Consider the following 20194-nt stretch of genomic DNA (forward strand, 5'->3'; position numbering starts at 1 on the left):
ATACCACGGGTGCGGCCCTAAAAAGACAAAAAAAAAAAAAAAAAAAAAAAAGCGCAAGTAAATTAAGATTAATGCAAAAAATCCATGACAAAGTATCAAACTTTTTAATAAAAACAAGATCTGACCCTGTGCTTGTATGACCCTATCTTGCCTGCAGAACCCTAATCTCAGTCCCATTTCCAATAAAGCTTTATTTACCTTTTTTTTTTTTTAGGGCCACACCCGTGAAATATGGAAGTTCCCAGGCTAGGGGTCCAATCGGAGCTACAGCTGCCAGCCTACACCACAGCCTCAGCAGTGCGGGATCCAGCCCAAGGCCAGGGATGGAACCCGCATCCTCATGGATACCAGTCGGATGCATTTCTGCTGAGCCACAGCGGGAACTCCAGAGCTTTATTGACAAAAATAGGCAGCCAGCCATAAGCTGTAGTTTTCTGAATTGCATTACATTTTATCTTGAGTTTCAGGGCACCCCTTACACTTTACGTGCCAAGTGAAAGCCTCCCTGGCCTCGCCCGGGATCTGGGGGGGTCCTCCTGGGACCTCCCAGTGTGTTCATAGGACAGCTTCGTCGTGGCCAAGCTGCCTGCCTGCCTCTCTTCCGTTCTCCAGACACTGTTTATGGGGAGTCGTGCTAGAGAGTAATGCAGTTCACTTTTGCACATAACAAACTACCCCCCAAACTTTATGGCTTAAAACAACAATTTATTAGCTTCACAATTATGTGGACTGGTGATGGGGGCTGGGCTCAGAGGGGCTGTTCTCTTGGGCTTGGCTGGACGCAGGTATGTCTGTGGTCAGAGAGAGGTCAAGGCCAAGGCCGGACACTCATGTCCAGCTCTTGGCTGTGGGCTGGGTCCCAGGTTCACCGTCCGTCAAGCCAGCTCAAGCTCCTTTACGCGGTGGTCGAGGGGCAGTGAGAGAGATCCAGCCCAAGTGCTGTTCAGGTTTCTACGTGCACCACGTGTGCTGCTCTCCTACTGTCCCAAGCAGGTCACACCACCAAGGCCAGAGTCTGTGTGGAGGACAAACAAGGACATAGAGATAAACCCAGCAGAACTGCCGCAACCAGGAGTTCCCATCATGGCTCAGCGGTTAACGAACTCAACTAGGATCCAAGAGGACTTGGGTTCGATCCCTGGCCTCGCTCAGTGGGTTAAGGATTCGGCTTTGCCTTGAGCTGTGGTGTAGGTCGAAGATGCGGCTTGGATCCCATGTTGCTGTGGTTGTGGTGTAGGCCAGTGGCTACAGCTCCAATTGGACCCCTAGCCTGGGCACCTCCCTATGCTGTGGGTGCGGCCCTAAAAAAGGCAAAAAAACCCACAAAACCTGCCACAGCCTACCACAGAGAGGGTGTCCAGAACTTACCTCACGTCTCAGAACCGAATCTTTCAGGATGGTTTTTTCACCTTGGCATAACCTCCCCATTTTAATTCCTTTCGATAAATGAATAAATGTGTCGTGACTGCTCGGTATTGGGATGTGACGTGTTGGGACTTTGTTAAATTAATGTTGGGTAGACGGGCCCCAGGGGAGGGAGTTGTTTGGCTCTCACAGTCCCAGGAGAGCTACAGACTCTACCCTGGGGTCCTGCGAGGTGGGGGAGACAGTAGATCACAAAGTCCTTGGGGAAGCCTGTCGGGACCTCAACTTACCTCGGAGCCTGCGCTCTTCTCGAGGCCGTGCGCTCGCCCGAGGGCTGCAGTCAGTTCAAGGCCCCCGCGGCCACACAGAGCAGGTGCCGAGGCAGGAGATAGAGTGGCCCTGGCCTGCAAGTTGCTGTCCATCTTTCGGGAAGGATTCCTGGCCTTTGCAGAGAGTCAGGGCAGGGCGCCAGCGCCCGAGTGAAGCAAAAGGAGGTTGCGGAATTTGGAGAAAGTCAGGCCTCGAGAGACCTACACAGAGTCCTCTCTTGAAGGTGTCCATTGAAGCCTGGGAATGGACGGGATCTCAGAGGAGGGATGGAGAAATAAGAAATAAGAAACCTAGAGCAGAACCAGGGAGACAAGGGCTAGTGTGGGAGACGGTCTCCGGCAGTCGGGGGGCAGGGATGCTCCTGAACCCAGGGAGGAAAGCAGGGCCCAGAGGAAGGTCACCATGGTCAGAGCTGGAGGAGCTCTCGGCCACCTGAGGCCACCTTCCACTGCCCCCAGAGCGCTGGGCCAGAGGTCAGCCTGGCCCCCGGGAAAAGCAGAGCTGACGAGATGGATGCTTGAGGTGTTGCGGTCAGTGGGGTCTCCCAGAGAAGGACAGGGGGTCAAGGTGATGATGGCTTGAGCTCTAAGAGGGGCAGCAAAGGCCACGGAGCCGTGAGCTCGAGGAGCGCTGGGAGCAAGGAGGCCCCCAAGCCTCGGGGCAGGTCCTCCTGGGCAGGAGGCAGAGGTCCCGGACCCAGCTTGTGCCTGATGGTTAAATTTTCAGGAGTTCTACAGGCTGGTAGGAAATACAGCCATTTCCAAAGCCTTAATTATATGAATTTAAAATTACATTTTTTTTTTTTGGTCTTTTTTTTTTTCTACGGCCGCACCTGCAGCATGTGGAGGTTCCCAGGCTAGGGGTCTAATTGGAGCTGTAGCCGTCAGCCTACGCCACAGCCACAGCAATATGGGATCCAAGCCGTGACTGCGACCTACACCATAGCTCATGGCAATGCCGGATCCTTAACCCACTGAGCAAGGCCAGGGATCGAACCCACAACCTCTGAGCCACGATGGGAATGCCAAAATTAAATTTTATTAAAAAAAAATGTGGAAGTCCCATTGTGGCTCAGTGGGATGCAAGTTCAATCCCTGGCCTCACTCAGTGGGTTGGGTATCCGGTGTTGCCATGAGCTGAGCGGTGTTGCTCAGACGTGGCTCGGATCTGGCATTGCTGTGGCTGTGGTGTAGGCCAGCAGCTACAGCTCCTATTGGACCCCTAGCCTGGGGACTTTCATATGCAGCAGGTGCATATGGAAAAAACAAACAAAAACCATCTATCGTATTCATATGGGTAGATAGGCTATAATGCTACCTGCTATGCTGCCTTCAGTGACATCGTTTTGGTGGCTTGAATTTGGCCGTGGTGGGATATTTACACCACAGAAAGTGACAAACACTACAAACCAGGACTCCCCGGGCCCCCCAGCAGCAGAGCCGGTTGTTAAGATGTGTGCAAGGTGCAGCCTGGGGCAGGAAGTTGGGCAGATCAGGGGCCTCTGGGGGTGAGTTGGAAGGAGCAGGGCAGCGTGGGTCCCCTGGAATGGCAAGTCCAAATTGTGGCACATGCACGGGACAGGGAGCAGCTGCATCAATTCATTTCCCAGGCTTTGCGCAGCAAGAGCTGGCCTGGAGCCTTTCTCCTGGGTCATGAGATAACCGAGTTATGTCTGGTGACCCTGGGTACACCTTTCCCCTTGGCACACTGCTCACACGTCCACAATGTCTGTGCCGCCTAGAAACACACCCACACCTGTGCTTAGGGCATGACGTGGCTCCTGTCTGCCGGTCACGGTGACATGTCACCACCCTCCAAGGGAGTCAGGAGGGCTCGCTAGATACACCCCTGGGACTTTGTGTCCTGGTTCTTGAACACCCAGGTGGGGGCACTGACAGGGAGGTGGTGGTGGGTGCCCTTCTCACACCAGCAGGTCCCCAGACAGCACCCAGGCCAAGCGTGAACTCAGACGACAGCATCATCAAGGAAGAAGCCAGGCGAGGGTCCCAGTGCCTTTCGAGTCCAGAGGGGCAGGGCCACTGAACAGGGAACCTGGTTTTACTGGTAGAAGGTGGGCATAGAGCCCGGATAATTGCCTGAGCCAAAGGCAAGAAGCATGGGGACAAAAGAAGCATGGGTGTGAGGCGGGGAACCCTAGTGCCATTCCCAGGCTAAAGGCCAGTCTTCAGGACCCCCACCTGGGAAGCAGCAAGACTAAAAGGGTTAGGGTCTCCCGGGAGCCCCCGGCCCTAGGGCTTGAGGATCAATTGATGGTCTGGTGTGGGGCTTCCAGCGGGGCCAGCTGCTGGGGGACCCAGTTTCTGAGCCCAAAGCCCCATAGATGAAGCCCCATTGTCCAGGGCAGAGGGGCCAGAGGGGTGCCTGAGTCAGTGGCCAGGACTCTCCCTCTGCAAAGGGCGTGGAGTGGCGCACAATTGGCAAAATGAAAAATCAGGCAAAAGAGAAGGATTTCTGAGCTTTTGGGGAACCCCCTCCAAGGGGGACTCATGGAAACAGCAAGAGAGGAGGGAACCCAGCTATTACTGGACCACCTTGGAAGCCCAAGGAGACCAATCCCCCATCCCCAGAAAGGGGGCGGAACCAGGCCTGCCCAGACCCTCCTCTGAGTTGCCAGGAAGACCCAGGGCCCTTGTTGTTCCAGTGTCTTCAAAAAATGGGGAGAGGAGTTCCCGTCGTGGCTCAGGGGTTAACGAATCCGACTAGGAACCATGAGGTTGCGGGTTCGATCCCTGGCCTTGCTCAGTGGTTTAAGGATCCGGCATTGCTGTGAGCTGTGGTGTAGGTCGCAGACAAAGCCTGGATCCTGCGTTGCTGTGGCTGTGGTGTAGCCAGCAGCTGATTCAACCCCTAGCCTGGGAAACTCCATATGCCACAGGTACAACCCTAAAAAGCAAAAAAAAAAAAAAAAAAAAAAAAAAAAAAAAGCTAAGGCGCAGGGCTGCATCACCCAACACCAGGACAGGGTTCTGCCACACCCTCTGGGATTCCTTGTGTGATCGGAAATTGGGGGGCTACCCTGGGATGCCTGGGCAGACCTCCCTCCTAGCAAGGAGCTTTGACTCCCCCTCCCCTCCCCCCTCTCGCCACATGGTCCAAACAGAAGTCCCATCTCTGCCTTGACCCTGCCCCCCTGAAGTCATGCAGGGTGGGAGGTGGATCTGAGCCACGCCAGTCACACCTGGGGCCCCTTCCCCTCTGGATGGCGAAGTTGAGATGCTGGCAGCTGAGATGCTGGTTGCCATGGCTGCAGGAGGAGAGAATGAAGCAGCACTGAGGAGGAGACGGAGGCATCATCCCAGCTGCAATTGCCTCAGGCAATACCCTGACCTTTTCGGCTCATCTGGGCCAAGAAATCACCAATAAATCCCTGCCCTTTTAATTTTTATTTTTAATGACTCTTCAGATTGGGTGTCACTTACTGACACTCACCTGCTTAGACCCGGGCTACTGTCCAGCTTTGCCAGCTCCATCGCTCCCAGTCTGCCTTCAAAACCCATCTTCTCTTAGCAGCTGGGGAAAAGCATCTCTAACTCTGGTTCTGAACTTTTTCTTTGAGCAACTGCCCTTCCACCCACAGCCATGCTCCCCGCCCTGGCCAGCAGGAAGTGTGGTTTGACACTGCGCTCTGCCCCTCACCCCTGGTCCTTTTGGGGAAATGTCATTTAGCTGGGTCCCTTGTGACTCTTTAGCAGCAAACACCCCTGTTAGGAAGTTCCAGGCCACTCGCCCCTCATTCTTGAGAGAACAGCTTTCCACCTGCACTATAGTTTCAAAATGGTGAGCATCCCCTGTGCCAGCCTAGGAGGGGCCAAGAGATGCGACGAAGAATCAGCCAAGGGAGGAAAGGCAGGGCCAAAGGTGACACTGCAGTGCCAAGCTCTCAGTCTGCCAGGGACTAGACTCCCTTCATGCCTCATTTGTGAGGGTCAGGCTTCCTACAAGGATTCCAAGGTCACAATAAGGCAGGAGGAGCAGCAGGCCAGACAGATGGGACACAAAAGTCCAAGGTCATGGTTGCAGTTAAATATGTCCTCTCAGAAACTGTCTGGCTCAGGGGTAAAATACACCACCATCTTTTTCCTGCATGGTGGCGTGGCTCCCCAAATTTTTCTACCAAAAGGTAAGGCACCGCGACTGCTGCCTAGAGCGGGTCACGTCCTTTGGTCAGCTTCTGCTGTTACAGCATGAGATCCAGGACGAGGGGCGTTCCCACTGTGGCTCAGTGGGTGAAGAACTTGACTAGCGTCCATGAGGATGTGGGTTCCATCTCTGGCTTCACGCAGTGGGTTAAGGATCCAGCATGGCTGCAAGCGGCGGCGTAGGTCACAGATGCAGCTCAGATCCCGTGTGGCTGTGGCTGTGGCTGTGGTGTAGGCCGGCAGGGGCAGCTCCTATTCGACCCCTAGCCTGGGAAGTTCCATAAGCCACAGTTTTACCCCTAAAAAGAAGAAGAAAAAAAAAATCCAGGACTGGATTTTCTTTCCTCCTTTGCTGCATCTCCAGCATCTATAGCAGTGGCTTCCCCATAGCTGCAGTGCCCTCTCATGATAGGGAAAGACCTGGATCCCGCTCTCCAGAACATGGGTCCCCTGGCTGTGAAAATGCCTGTATCCTCTCCCAAAACCTCACCCCATCCCTTCCCTCACCGGCTTCCTCCCAGCCGCTCCTCTCTCATCTGCCCAGGGCTCCCACCAATCTTCCAGCTCCTGTTCCAGCCACATGACGGGGCGGCGGGGGCGGGGGGGCACCAGGGACTCCACGCGGGATCTAAGCAGAGAGGGGCAGAGGGAACCCCCCCACACCCCATCCCAGTGCCTCTGGCTCCATGAACTCTGGGAATCAAGATGGCATCCTGGGTCTAAGGTCAGCCTGAAACCAAGACCAAATCATAAATGAATCTGATTAGCATCCATGAGGATGCAGGTTCGATCCCTGACCTTGCTCAGTGGGTTAAGGATCCAGCGTTGCCGTGAGCTGTGGTGTAGGTCACAGACACGACTCAGATCTGGCATCGCTATGGCTGTGGCATAGGCCAGCGGCAACAGCTCGAATTCGACTCCTAGCCTGGGAACCTCCACATGCCTTGGGTACCACCCTAAAACAACAAAAAAAGAAACAAAAAACCAAGACCAAACCGATTCAAAACTGTGGTCCAGACTGGGCTAAAATGGTTTGAGCCACAAATCCCAGAGAGAGGAACTGCCTCTGTCAGGCTCTCCGCCTCTGTTTTGATGGGGAAAGTAAGACGGGTGGGAAATGGGAGCTGCCACTCAGGAGTGGGGCGGGGGGCACCCCTGAAGATGAAGGCTCCCTTGACCCTCTGGCTTCCCTGAAGTGAACCAGCTCGGCCGCCCGTGGCTGAAGAACACCCACTCCCACAGGGAGCATGAGGCTCTTTGGAGGGCATCTGTCCATGGGGAAGAGGGTAGGAGGGGGCACTGTGTCCAGCTCTCCCAGTCCTGCTGGAAGCTTCCTTGGTCAAGAGGGACTGGGTGTGGGATTTCACCTTCCCCAAGCAGCCTGAGCTCGAGGGGGTGGGAAAAGTCAGCCCCAAAGGCAAAGCCTCACAGCTTCAGTCCTTCCATTGTCCAAAGCCCGAGGGGGAGGACCCACGCGGGCGGCAGCCTGCGGCCCAAACACTTTGGGCGCAGGGCGTCCCTGTGTCTGTGACCAGCCTCTCTTGGCAACACTGGAGCAGCTGGTGAGCCACCCCCAGCCTCCGCCTCAGCTGGCTTCTTTCAACTCCTTGCACCTCTCACGTCTCACGGCCAGACAGGATCATTCAGGCCTGTTATCTCTGGTTGAAGGATGCTCTCCCGTAGCGCCTAGAGCAGGTTGGGGTCTCCCCCTGGGGGGGCGGGTCTCAGCCCCCTGAAATGTGTATCACGCCACGTCTGTGTTCTCACTTTCCAGGCAAAGCCTGGCTTCCTGATACCCTGCCCGGTGCTGCTGGGAGGGAAGCAGACCAGCAGCCAAGGGATGGACAGGGCCGGGATGGGGGCTGAGCAGGCCCCCCCCGCTAGGAAGGAGTCCAGGGGCCCCCAGCTGTGAGGGAGCCCAGCCCTGTGGGCTCCTGGGGTGGGGGTAGCGCCCCTGGAGACACAGGGTTGGGCTGCTCCTGCCTCTCTCTCCCTGGCCAGCAACATCCCACCATCCCAGGAGTGCCTTGGCCTCTGTCTGCCCGTCCCCACGCACACCCAGTCCTCCTTGGGCCTCTGCTGGGACCCTTGCTCTCAGAAACCTTTCCTGTCCCCTCCCTGTCACAGCACAGACACCCTGGAGGGTCCTGCCAGGAGCTCATGGAGAGCAGGGGTCACCTGGGCAGGGTGCTCAGTCCAGGCCTCTACCCTGAGTTCAGGGGGCCACGCCTGCGGCCCCCACTCTCCTCCCAGCTTGAGCCACAGCAGTGACAATGCTGAGTCCTTAACCACGAGGCCACTGCGAACACCACTGCTTCTTCTCTGAACAGTTTATTGTGGTATCATCAACATACAGTCAGCTGCACTGGGTCAAGTGCACGGTGTATAAGTTCTGATATATGTCAACCAGGAAACCATCTCCAAGTGATAAACACAGGGGCCCGTCACCCCAACAATTTCTTCCAGCCTCTGGCAGCCTCTCCCTTCGCCTCTCCCTGTCTCCAGGCAATTGATTTGTTTGCCATTAAAGGCCTGTTTGTTTTTAGGGCCGCACCCATGGCATATGGAGGTTTCCAAGCTAGGGATCAAATTGGAGCTGTAGCCACCGGCCTACACCACAGCCACAGCAACACAGGATCCTTAACCCACTGAGCGAGGCCAGGGATCAAAACAGCATCCTCTTGGATACTAGCTGGGTTCTTAATCTGATGAGCCACAACCGGAATTCAGATTTTTTTCTCTCTTATTTATTTATTTGGCTACAGCGTGCGGTAATATGATGCGGGATCCCAGTTCCTAGACCAGGGGTTGTTTTTGTTTGTTTGTTTTGTTTGTTTTGTCTTTTTGCCTTTTTCTAGGACTGCACCCTTAGCATATGGAGGTTCCCAGGCTAGGGATCCAATTGGAGCTGTAGCCACCAGCCGACGCCAGAGCCACAGCAACTTGGGATCCGAGCCTCATCTGCGACCTACACGACAGCACCGGATCCTTAACCCACTGAGCAAGGCCAGGGATCAAACCTGCAACCTCATGGTTCCTAGTTGGATTCGTTAACCACTGCACCATGACAGGAACTCCAAGGGTTGGTTGTTTTTGGATGACCACAATTGAGAGGTTTTTTGTTTTTGCTTTATAGGGCCGAACCTACCGCATATGGAAGTTCTCAAGCTAGGGATTGAATTGGAGTGACAGCAGCCAGCCTACACCACAGCCATAGCCACACAGGATCCCAGCCTGCGACCTACACCATAGCTCATGGCAATGCCGGATCCTTAACCCACTGAGCAAGGTCAGGGATCAAACCCGCATCCTCATGGATACTAGTCAGGCTTGTTACTGCTGAGCCACAATGGGAACTTCCGAGAGTTCTTTATATATTGTGCATACACGTCCCAGGTCATAGCTTGACTTTTCATTCTCTTGCACGTGGCTTTCAAAGAGCAGTAGTTCTTAAGTTTGATGAAATCCAAATTCGACATTTTTTCTTTCATGAGTCACGCTTTTAGTGATGTAGCTGAGAGGTGTTCCTTTCCATTCCAGCATTTTAGCGCCTTCCCTTCGCAGTCCCTGCCCCTCAATGGCGGAGCCAGGGGCGGGGGGGGGCGGGGGGGAGGCAGGCGAGGAGGGCCTTTGGCCCAAGATGTGGAAAGACCGGAGAGACTGGGAAACCCGGCCTCCGTAGAGCTGCTTAAGGACCCACAGGACATGGACGGGCGCTGAGGGTGCCTTGAGATTTCCAGGAAGGAAGGTGAGAGGTGGGTGGGGCGGGTTGCAAACGCAGGAGGGTGGCCTGGGGTGCAGAGGGGGCCATGGTGGGGTGTCCCTGTTGCCAGCCATCCTCTGAAAAGGAGCCTTTACCTTCTTCCTTCCTCTTTCCTTTCCTCCTTCCCTTCCTCCTCCTCCTGCCTCCCTCCTTCCTCTCTCCGTCCACCTCCTTTCTCCGCTGTTTGTGCTAGCTTTTTGTCTCCTTTGAGAACTGTCTGCCCCCCCCTTTTGCCTTTTTGCCATTTTCTTGGGCCACTTCCGCGGCATATGGAGGTTCCCAGGCTAGGGGTCCAATCAGAGCCCTAGCCACCGGCCTACACCACAGCCACAGCAACACGAGATCCGAGCCACGTCTGTGACGTACACCACAGCTCACGGCAACACCGGATCCTTAACCCACTGAGCAAGGGCAGGGATCGAACCCGCAACCTCATGGTTCCTAGTCGGATTTGTTAACCACTGCGCCACGACGGGAACTCCTGAGAGCTGTCTGCTCCTTTCCTTACCCTCATTTCTTTCCTGGGGCCTTCCTGTTTTTTCCATCTGGGTGATCTGCTATATATCGTGAAATACCAACCTTTTCATTCCTGTGGCTGCAAATCTTCCTCTGAATCATACTTCTCTTTTTGCAGCTTTATTGAGGTATCATTGACCATGCAAAGTTATAAGATGCTTAAAGTGTGCGTCATGCTGATTTGACATCATCCACACTGTGACAGTGTCCCATCTGGTGAATGACCACATCCATCGCCTTACGCATTTGTTTGGTGAGAACGTTGAAGCGCCACTCTTTTAGTAAATTAGAACTAAACAACACAGGAGTTCCCGTCGTGGCGCAGTGGTTAACGAATCTGACTAGGAACCATGAGGTTGCAGTTCGATCCCTGGCCTTGCTCAGTGGGTTAAGGATCCGGCGTTGCCGTGAGCTGTGGTGCAGGTTGAAGACGCGGCTCGGATCCCGAGTTGCTGTGGCTCTGGCGTAGGCCGGCGGCTACAGCTTCGATTTGCCCCCTAGCCTGGGAACCTCCGTATGTCATGGGTGTGGCCCTGGAAAAGAAAAAACAAAAGGAACTATACAATACAGACATCTCAGGTGTAGTCACCATGTTTAACATCGGAGCCTCAGACCTTAGCTCATCTTAGAGCTGAAAGTTTGTACCCTTTCACCAATCTCGCCTTATTCCACCCCACCCACCCCAGCCCCCGGCAACCATTCTGTTTTCATGAGTTTAACTTTTTTTTTTTTTTTTTTTTAAGATTCAACATAGAGGAGTTCCTGCTGTCCAGCAGCGGGTTAAGGGGCTGGCATGGCCACAGCTGCCATCCCTGGCCCAGGAACTTCTATACGCCTCAGGTGTGGTCAAAAAAAAAAAAAACAGATTTCACACAGAAGTGATACCATAAGGTATTTCTCTTTCTCTGTCTGGCTTTTTCACTCGAGGTCCATCCATGTGGTCAAGAATGGTCAAGATGGGAGTTCCCGTCGTGGTGCAGTGGTTAACGAATCCGACTAGGAACCATGAGGTTGCAGGTTCGGTCCCTGTTCTTGCTCAGTGGGTTAACGATCTGGCGTTGCCGTGAGCTGTGGTGTAGGTTGCAGACGCAGCTCGGATCCCGCGTTGCTGTGGCTCTGGCGTAGGCCAGTGGCTACAGCTCCGATTCAACCCCTAGCCTGGGAACCTCCATATGCCGCGGGAGCGGCCCAAGAAATAGCAAAAAGACAAAAAAAAAACCCAAAAAACAAAAAAACAACAAAAAAAAGAATGGTTAAGATGTCTTGTAAGTCAACTACATTTCAATAAATAAAAAATTTTTAAATGGCAAGATTTCCTTCTTTCTCATGGTTGAATAAAATTCATATATGTGAGAGATATGATATTGATAATATATAATATATATATCTCACATCTTCTTTAGGCATTCATCCATTGACAGGTGCTCAGGCTGTTTCCATGTCTTGGCTATTGTAAATAATGTTGCAATAAACATGGGCATGCAAATATCACTTCAAAAACCCCTTTATTTTTTGTGTTTTTGTGGTGGTTGTTTGGGCCGCCCCTGTGGCATATGGAAGTTCCCAGGCTAGAGGTCCAATCGGAGCTGCAGCCGCCAGTCTATGCCACAGCCACAGCCACAGCCACAGCAATACGGGGTCCAAGCTGTGTCTGCGACCTACACCACAGCTCAGGGCAATGCTGGATCCCCGATCCACTGAGCAAGGCCAGGGATCCAACCCGCATCCTCATGGATACTAGTTGGGTTCGTCACCACTGAGCCATGACAGGAACTCCCAAAACCCTTTTTTAATTCCCTTTGGATGTGTCCCTAGGAGTGGGATTGCTGGACCCTACGGTAGTTCTATTTGTAATTTTTCTGAGGAATCTCCATATTATTTTCCATAGTAGTGACACCAAATCACCTTCCTCCCAAAAGTGCACAAAATTTCCGTTTTCTCCACCTTCTCTCCAACCCTCGATCTCTTTCCTCTCTCCGGTAACAGCCATCATAGCAGGTGTGAGGTTGTTTTCATTTGCATTTTCCTGATAATCAGGGATGCTGAGTGTTTTTAACATCTCTGTGGACCGTCTGGATGTCTTTGAGAAAATGTCTGTTTAGTCCCTCTTCCCATTATTTAAATCAGATTGTTTGGGGGTTTGCTATTGATTTGAGTTCTTTATATGTTTTGGATATTAACCTCTTGTCAGATGTATGATTTGCAAATATGTCGCCTGAACCATAGGTTGCCATTTTGTTTTGTTGATGTTTCCTTTGCTGTAGAGAATATTTTCATTTGATGTAGTCCCACTTGGTTTTTTTGGGTTTTTTGTTTTTGTTTTTTTTGTGTGTTTTAGGGCCGCACCTGGGGCACATGGAGTTCCCAGGCTAGGGGTCCAATTGGAGCTGTAGCCTCTGGCCTGCACCACAGCCACAGCAACATAGGATCCGGGACTCATCTGTGACCTACACCACAGCTCACGGCAACGTTGGATCCTTAACCCACGGAGCAAGGCCAGGGATCGAACCCGCAACCTCATGGTTCCCAGTCGGATTCGCTTCCACTGCACCAAGATGGCAGTGCTGTAGTCCCACTTGTTTATTGTTGATTTTGACGCCTTTCCTTTGGTGCCAAATCGAGGAATCCAAAAAATTGCTAAGACTAATAATGTCAAGGAGATTACCCTTTATTCTATAAATTTTATGGTTTCGGGTCATAATCCCTTCAGGTCTTTAATTTGCTTCGAGTTGTTTTGGGGTGCAATGTAAGATAGGGGTTTGGTTTTCCCAAAACCATTTATTGAAGAAACTATCCTTTCCCCATTGTATATTCCTGTCCTTGGCTCTTTTGCTGTAAACTGATTGATTCCATATACATATTTCTGGGCTCATTAATCTGTTCCATTGATCTCAGTGTCTTTTTTTTTTTTTTTTAATGGCCACATCCACAGCATATGGAAGTTCCCAGGCCAGGGATTGAATCCAAGCAGAAGCTGTGCCCAGAGCCAGATCCTTTAACCCACTGCACCAGACCAGGGACTCAACCCCCACCTCCACAGCAACACAAGCCACTGCAGTCAGATTTTTAACTCACTTCGCCACAGTGGGAACTCCAAATTGAAGAAATGAAATTCTTTTTTTGTTTGTTCATATCCACGGCATATGGAAATCCCCAGGCCAGGGATCCAAATATGTCTATTTTTGTGCTGATGCCACACTGTGTTCATTACTATAGCTTTGTAATATAATTTGAAATCACAAGTGTAATTCCTCCAGCTTTGTTCCTCTCTCTCAAGATTTTTTTGGCTATTTGGAGCCTATTGTGATTCCATATAAATTTTAAGGTTGCTTTTTCTATTTGTGTGAAAAATACCATTGGAATTTTGAGAGTAGAACCCTGGGGAATTGGCTAAGAACTGTTTATTGAGCTCCCGTTGTGGCTCAGCAGGTTAAGAACCCGACTAGCATCCATGAGGATGCATGTTCGATCCCTGGCCTCGCTCAGCAAGTTAAAGGATCCAGCGTTGCTGAGAGGCGTGGTGTAGGTCGCAGACGTGGCTTGGGCCTGGTGTGGCTGTGGTGTAGCCCGGAAGCTGCAGCTCCTATTCGATCCCTAGCCTGGGACTTTCCATAGGCTGCAGGTGCAGTCCTAAAAAGAAAAAGAAGAAAAAGAAGAAGAACTGTGTTTTGTTTGTTTGTTTTCTATAGTCTGGTGTGTCTTGGGGACAAAGGCTTGGAGGGCTGGGAGTTTGGGTAGCTCTTCTCTTGGGTGGAAGTCTTAGAAGTTGGGGCACTGGGTGTTGGATCTAAACCCTTCAATTCTCAGGGTGAAGCTGGGAGTTGTAGGTGAACCAGGGGTAGAGGACATGGCCAGAATGTGTCTCGCCTTTCCTACCCTTTCTGTGTAGGAATCCTCTCATTTTCTCATGTGTAGCTCTCGCTTAGCTACTTTCTGCATTTCCTTCAGAGAGACCTGTTCTGTGCGTAGCTGTAGATTTGGTGTGTTCCTGACACAGGAGGTGAGTTCAGACGCCTCTTGTGTCACCACCTTGGACCACAACACACTCTGTCTTGTGACCCTGCCAACCTTTACAAGTTTTGACTAAGCCACCATAGAAAATTCTCAGACACGTCCCTCATGCCTGACTCCCAGGAGCTGGCTCTCTCCCCGGTGACCTCAGCCCTGCTTGGTGAGGAAGGGGCAGAGCTGGGCCACCTGACATTCTGGAAGAATTGCCTCAGACCTTGGACACCTCTGAGGTCCAAGGGGGCCTGTCCCTCCCATACACGTTGCTGTCCCCAAGCCTGGGCAGCAGGGGCTTGGGTGCCCCATCTCCAAGCCACCCGTGAGAACAGGCTGTTCGGAAAACAGTGAACGAGTCAGACAATAATAACAGCATCAGTCCAGAGTCTCTGGTCGTGGGTGGGTGACAAAAACCACCAGCAAAAAATTACCGGCACCTGTAAATAAATCAGGGGTGGCTCTTAGACCCTGTGTTATCTTCCTCATAGCGCTGGGAAAAATGACCACACACTTAGTAGCTCAAAGTTCCTTCTCTCACACCTCTGTAGGTCAGAAGCCCAGGTTGGCTCAGCTAGTTTTTCTGCTCCGAATTTTACAAGCCCAGGAGTTCCTGTCATGGCGCAGCGAGAACAAATCCCACTAGGAACCATGAGGTTGCAGGTTCGATCCCTGGCCTCGCTGAGTGGGTTAAGGATCCAGTGCTGCCGTGAGCTGTGGTGTAGGTTGCAGAAGCAGCTCAGATCTGGCGTTGCGGTGGCTGTGGCGTAGGCCGGCAGCAACAGCTCCGATTGGACCCCTAGCCTGGGAACCTCCATGTACCACGGGTGCAGCCCTAAAAAGACCAAAAAAAAAAAAAAAAAAGAATTTTACAAGCTCAAAATCAAGGTATAAGCCAGGTGTGCTCTTATTGGGAGGCTCTAGGAAGAATCTGCTTCTAAGCTCACTCAGACTGTGGTCAGAATCTGGTTCCTTGTGGTTGCAGGACTGAGGTCCTCAGACTCTTGCTGGCTGCTAGCTGAGGGCCTCTCTGGTCTCTAAGTGGGTGCTTATATTTCACAACCAGTAAAGGTCAGAGCTCTCTCACCGGAGCTCCTGTATGGCTCAGTGCATTAAGGCTCTGACGTTGTCACTGCAGTGGCTCTGGTCACTGCTGTGGTGTGGGTTCCATCCCTGGTCCGGGACCTTCCGCAGGCCACCAGCGCAGCCAAAAACAAACAAAAAAAAACCTCTCTTGCACCCGGAGTCTCTCTGACTGTCCCTTCTGCTTCCAGCCAGGGAAGGTTCTCTGCTTTCAAGCCCTCTTACCTGGATAATCCAGGCTAAGCATCCTATCTCCAAGTCTGTAACCCTAAGTCCATAGTAACAAGTTCGGGTCAGGGCAAGGACAGCTTTGAGGGAGGGATGCTGCTTTGCCAACCACAGGGCCCCTAGATCCAGGATTTCGGCTCTATTCACACTCCCTGCTTCTCTGTGTGCCGTGTGTGTGTGTGTGTGTGTGTGTGTGTGTGTGTGTGTGTTGTTTTTTGTCATTGTTTGGAGGAGGGGGAGGGGTGCACACCGTTTCCCCAGTATTTCAAAGTCACACACCCTCAAAAGCCTGGTGACCAGAGAGGAAAGGGGTGTCCCTCTCTCAGTTCCCCACCCCAAGGCAGAGCCCGACTGGCCCAGGGCAGGTCACAGGCCCATCCCTTGGACCAAGCACGCTGTCTGGGCAGAAGGGGGAGTAAAGGGACGGACAGGCCCAGCCGGGTTGAGCGCCCACCCTGAGACCAGAGGGAGGAGGTCTGTTGCTGGATGCGAAGCCCAGAACCGATTGTCACCACTGTCACCATTGTCGTGTGGAGCCCACTCTAGAAGCCCTTCTCCAGGGCACCTGGCTCAGCGCCACAAGGTCCACTGTGTCATCAACCCCCCTTTACTGAGACTGCGTCCCAGCTCTGCACTCACCAGCAGCTGACTCTTCTTGGGGCCTCAGTTGTTCCTTCAGTAAAATGGGACTGATAAACATCTGGGCCCGGCCAGGCTACTTAGGGCTGCTGAGGAAGCCGATGGGGAGCATGCATGTGACGAAGAGCCTCTGCCGACATGAGGAGGCCTTTACCCAAGAGCCTGGAGGGACTCCGGGGACTCAGGGGCTCGGCCAGAATCTCAACGGTCTTTCTGGCTCCTCCGTGGTGGCAGCAGTGGGGCCGATCCCCACGCAGCGGTGGGAGCAGGGCTGCTCAGGATGCATCTGGCCAGGCTGGGGGCCGTGAAAAGGCAGCCATTCAGGGCTTGGCCAGGAGCCGGGTGACGAGAGACAGGGAGCCGTGTGCTGCGGGGAGGATGGAGGCCTTGGCCTGGCCTCTCCGTGGCACTGAGCTGCCCGTCTGGGCGGGCAGGCTGCTCACTGGGGAGGGGGAGGCGCCGGGCAGGGAAGACTAAGCTAGTGTGTTGGAGGCCGAGGGGCTGAAAGGAGGCTGTGTGTGCCCAAGCCGGCCGCCTGGCGGGCAGGGATGTGAGTCATTGTGGCCTGGGGGGAGGGAGCACCCAGCTGTCCCGGACGAGGGGGCACAATGCCACCCCTCGTGTGAATGCCATCAGTGTGAATTTGAACGTGTGTGCCGGGGGTGGGGCTGTGACTGCAGATCTGTCTGGGCCGCCCAAGGCTCCCAGGGGTGGCCACACCCCACCAGGGTCTGAATACGAGGCTGGCCTCATCCCTTGCCAGGGTCTCCTCTGGGCAGCCAGTGCTGGCAGTTCGTGCCCTCTGTTATTCAACCGATGACAGGCCTCGGTGCCTCCCCTCCCCCACGCTGCCAGGAAAACAGACAGGCCTGCCCCTGCTCTTAGTTGTGGTGGGGCAGGTGGAGGGGGACAGACAGACAGATGTGATGCCGGCCAAGGGAGGGAGCACTGCATCCCAGGGAGGGGATACTTGAGGCGGGGTTTCAAAGAAGAGCAGGAGTTCGCCCGATGCAGATGCGGGGGAAGCACACTGGAGCAGAAGGAAGCTGGGGTCTTGGTGAAGGGAGAGGAAGGGGGGCGCTGGAGCAGGGGTGCGGAGTGGATTCCTGGGGTGCAAAGGGCCTGCAGGCGGTACCTGGAAGCCCCTGGAGGTAGAGGCGGGCGTAGGCTTGAGGACCTGGGGAGACATCAAAAGACGCCACTCGTGGGAGCAGTGGGAACCCGCCTGGGGCTGTGCCCATGTTCAAGGGCCTGCCAGGCAGGGTTTCACTGGTAGCATATGAGCTGGTTGGGGGGAAGCCCCTCCCACCTGGGAAAAGCCCTGTGTTGTGTGTGTGTGTGTGTGATGAGTATCTAGTGTGAGACTGTGGGTGAGTCTAGGTGTGTGTATGTGCAGTGCTCTCTGGAAATGTGTGTCTCTGTAGGGTATGTGCGCGCACGCCCGCGTGCGTGTGTGTGTGTGTGTGTGTGTGTGTGTGTGTGTGTCTTACTGGGTGTACTGAGTATTACTGCATGTGCGTGTGAGCGTGTGTGCCTGCGCCTGTCCGTGCTGCTCTCTCCGAATGAGTGCTTCCATGTGAGGCTGTCTCTCACCAGGTCTGTGTGCGTCTGTCCCGAGGTGGGTGTGTGTGTGTCTGGGGCTGTCGCCTGCCTGCTGTGAGCGTGCCCACAGGAGCCTGGGGTGCAGCCCAGCTGGCCTGCGGGCCGGGCAGCCCAAAGCGCTCCTTCGGTGCCTGCCAGCGGTCTCCACCCAGCTTCTCAGGAGGCCTCCCTGACCCTGTTTCTGGGCCTCTTTGAACTCTGGCTTCTTTCAGGCTGCCCAGCTCTACCCGCACTTGACTGGTGCCCACCCCTACAAAGGCCTGGGTGGCCCGGGTCACCCCCAGACCAGCCAGTGGGGGCACAGGCACAAGAAAGGGACCAGAAAGCCACCAGCCCCTAAGGGAGCGGTGTCCACCCCCCACACACGCCGGGAGATAGGTCTCTCCGGGAAAGCATGTGCAGCCCCACCCCAACTTCTTCTTTTTGGGGCTCTGGGGCCTAGGGATATATTTCAGAAGACAGTGGGAGAGCCCGAGGGGTTATGAGCAGGTGGACGGTCCCGGGCATCTCATCCTCAACTTCCTTGAGAACAGCTGCTTCCTTTCAGGGATCTGCCCCCTCAGGGTGGTTCCCACCACAGCAGGGGACACATGACCCAAGGCTGGCCCAGCATGGGTCCCCCCAATCCTCACAGACACCATCATTGGCCCTTCACACGAGCTTGAGCTACCCCGAGGTGGGTTTCTGTCACTTGCAGCCAGAAGGACCCTGGACCATCCTTGTCTCGGTCGCGGGCCTGGGTCTCCACCTCTGCCTGGCACTTAACACGCCTCTGTCCCTCCCCGGCTCTCTCAGTCCCCACACACACAGGTTCCCACTCTTCTCAAGCTCCCAGCTCCACCTCTGCCTCCCCAGCTGCCACCTGCCTGGATGGGAAAGGGAATTCCTCAGCCTTTCCAGCTCTGGCCCAGCTTTCTCCTCAGCCGGCCCCTGCAGTCTTTCCTCTCGCGGCAGGAAGTGTGTCGCCACTGGCCGTTGCCCGTGACTGACCCAACGAGCTGGAATTGGAGGGCCCAGCATCAGGGCTGCCCTTCCTGTACGTTGGAACCATCTAGAAAAGCGGAAAAATACAACTTCCCAGGTTGCATCCGATGCGCCGCAGGCAGGCCGTGGACTCGTGACTCTGAAGCATCCTCGCTGGTTATGGGCAGCGTCGCCTTCTTGGGGGCAGGCCTGTCTTGGCTCGGTGGAAAGAGACATATGCCTCTTCTATCAAGGAAGATCTCGGAGAATTCCTTTTGCTCGGGTTTCGGCTGAAACGTCCTCCTGAAACGTCCTCCCGCCACCCCCGCCTCTTTCCCTCTCCTCCCAGTAACAATGTGTTTCAAATGAGCCAACTGAGAAGAAGGTGTGCCCTGGCCTGACCCAAGGGAAGGGGTCAGGTCCATCCCCTGCGTTAGGGATCAATTCAGCAGGTCTTTTCTTTGTGTGTGCTTTTTTTTTTTTTTTTTTTTTTTTGAGTACCCACGCCCTTCTGCAGAAACCAAGAGCCTTGTCGAGATGTCTCCTTGTCCACGTGTCTCGCTTTCTGACACTGACAATCCCAGCCATGTCCCCAGCAGCTCTATCAGGATGTGGCCGAAAAAGCACATCCTGTGGTTCCCCTGGCAACAGTGGCGTTGCCCGTCGTGTTGCTCCCATGGGGACCCTGCAAGGGGTCCACAGGACCCCTCCTGTGATCTGGGCTTCTCTTTGGCTCTTCTTCCCTTGGGCGAGGTGACCTCGACTCCAAACCAGACCACCTATGCTTGAAAACTCGGCCTTCCTCCCAGCACGCCGCTCCCTCCCCAGCCCTCCCCACCCCGTTCCCCTCTCCCTTGTCTCCACTGGCTCCTTCTCCACTTCCTCCTCTTTCTCTCATTCTTTAAAGGGAGGGCTCACCCACAGGAAACTTGTTCCCCTGGAAGCCTGCAGGGGGGAGAGAGTTTGCCTGTTCCCCGGACGAAGGCTGGCGGGGGGGTCCTCCAGTTCCAGTTCATGCACTGCCCCCTTGACTGGGCCACCCCTCCCAGGGCGCCCTGCAGGGTGGGTCTGGTTTCTGCTGCGGATCGGATCTGGCTGGTCTCGGATCTGGCTGGTCTCGAGGACCAGAGGCAGGTGAGTGTGCCTCACCCCAGAGCTCCTGGACACGGCGTGTGTGACCGTGAAATCCGTGCTGCTCCACTTAAAGCGTCTGCTACCTACCGAGAAGCACAGAGGCGGAGCTCCCACCACTGCCCAGGGCGGATTCAAGGCCCCCTGGACCCAGGACTGACGGACCCTCTCGTCCGATCATTGTGTGACGGGACCCAGGACTAATCAGAGAAAGTTCTGGGCCTAGGCCACTGCTCGGCTGGGTTCGGGCTCAGGCAGAGGGGCCTGTGCAGGTTCTTTCTTGCCAGGCACACAGCTTCACTAAAGCGCGCTGGCTTCCGGCTCTCCAGGGCTACATAAGAGACCCTGCAGTAAAGTGTAGGTGGCCATCCTTGAAACCCGGGCTGTGGCTGCCCCTGGGAAGCAGACTCCT

At 54.3% G+C, this 20194-nt stretch overlaps 1 long non-coding RNA gene across 2 annotated transcripts; it reads right to left on the reverse strand.

Moving 5' to 3' along the window:
• LOC106506393 lies at positions 383 to 17065 on the reverse strand. 2 transcript variants are annotated; one of them, XR_001301660.2, is made up of 3 exons: positions 16087 to 17065; positions 1656 to 1985; positions 383 to 1015 (listed from the first exon to the last, which is right to left on the reverse strand). It is a non-coding gene; the product is annotated as an uncharacterized LOC106506393 (long non-coding RNA). The 2 variants fall into 2 exon arrangements; XR_002339187.1 differs by lacking the exon at positions 16087 to 17065 and adding an exon at positions 5146 to 6023 and having other exon boundaries at positions 1656 to 1949.

This window comes from Sus scrofa, chromosome 15 (genome assembly GCF_000003025.6).
Source record: "Sus scrofa isolate TJ Tabasco breed Duroc chromosome 15, Sscrofa11.1, whole genome shotgun sequence".
NCBI classification, from domain to species: Eukaryota; Metazoa; Chordata; class Mammalia; order Artiodactyla; family Suidae; genus Sus; species Sus scrofa.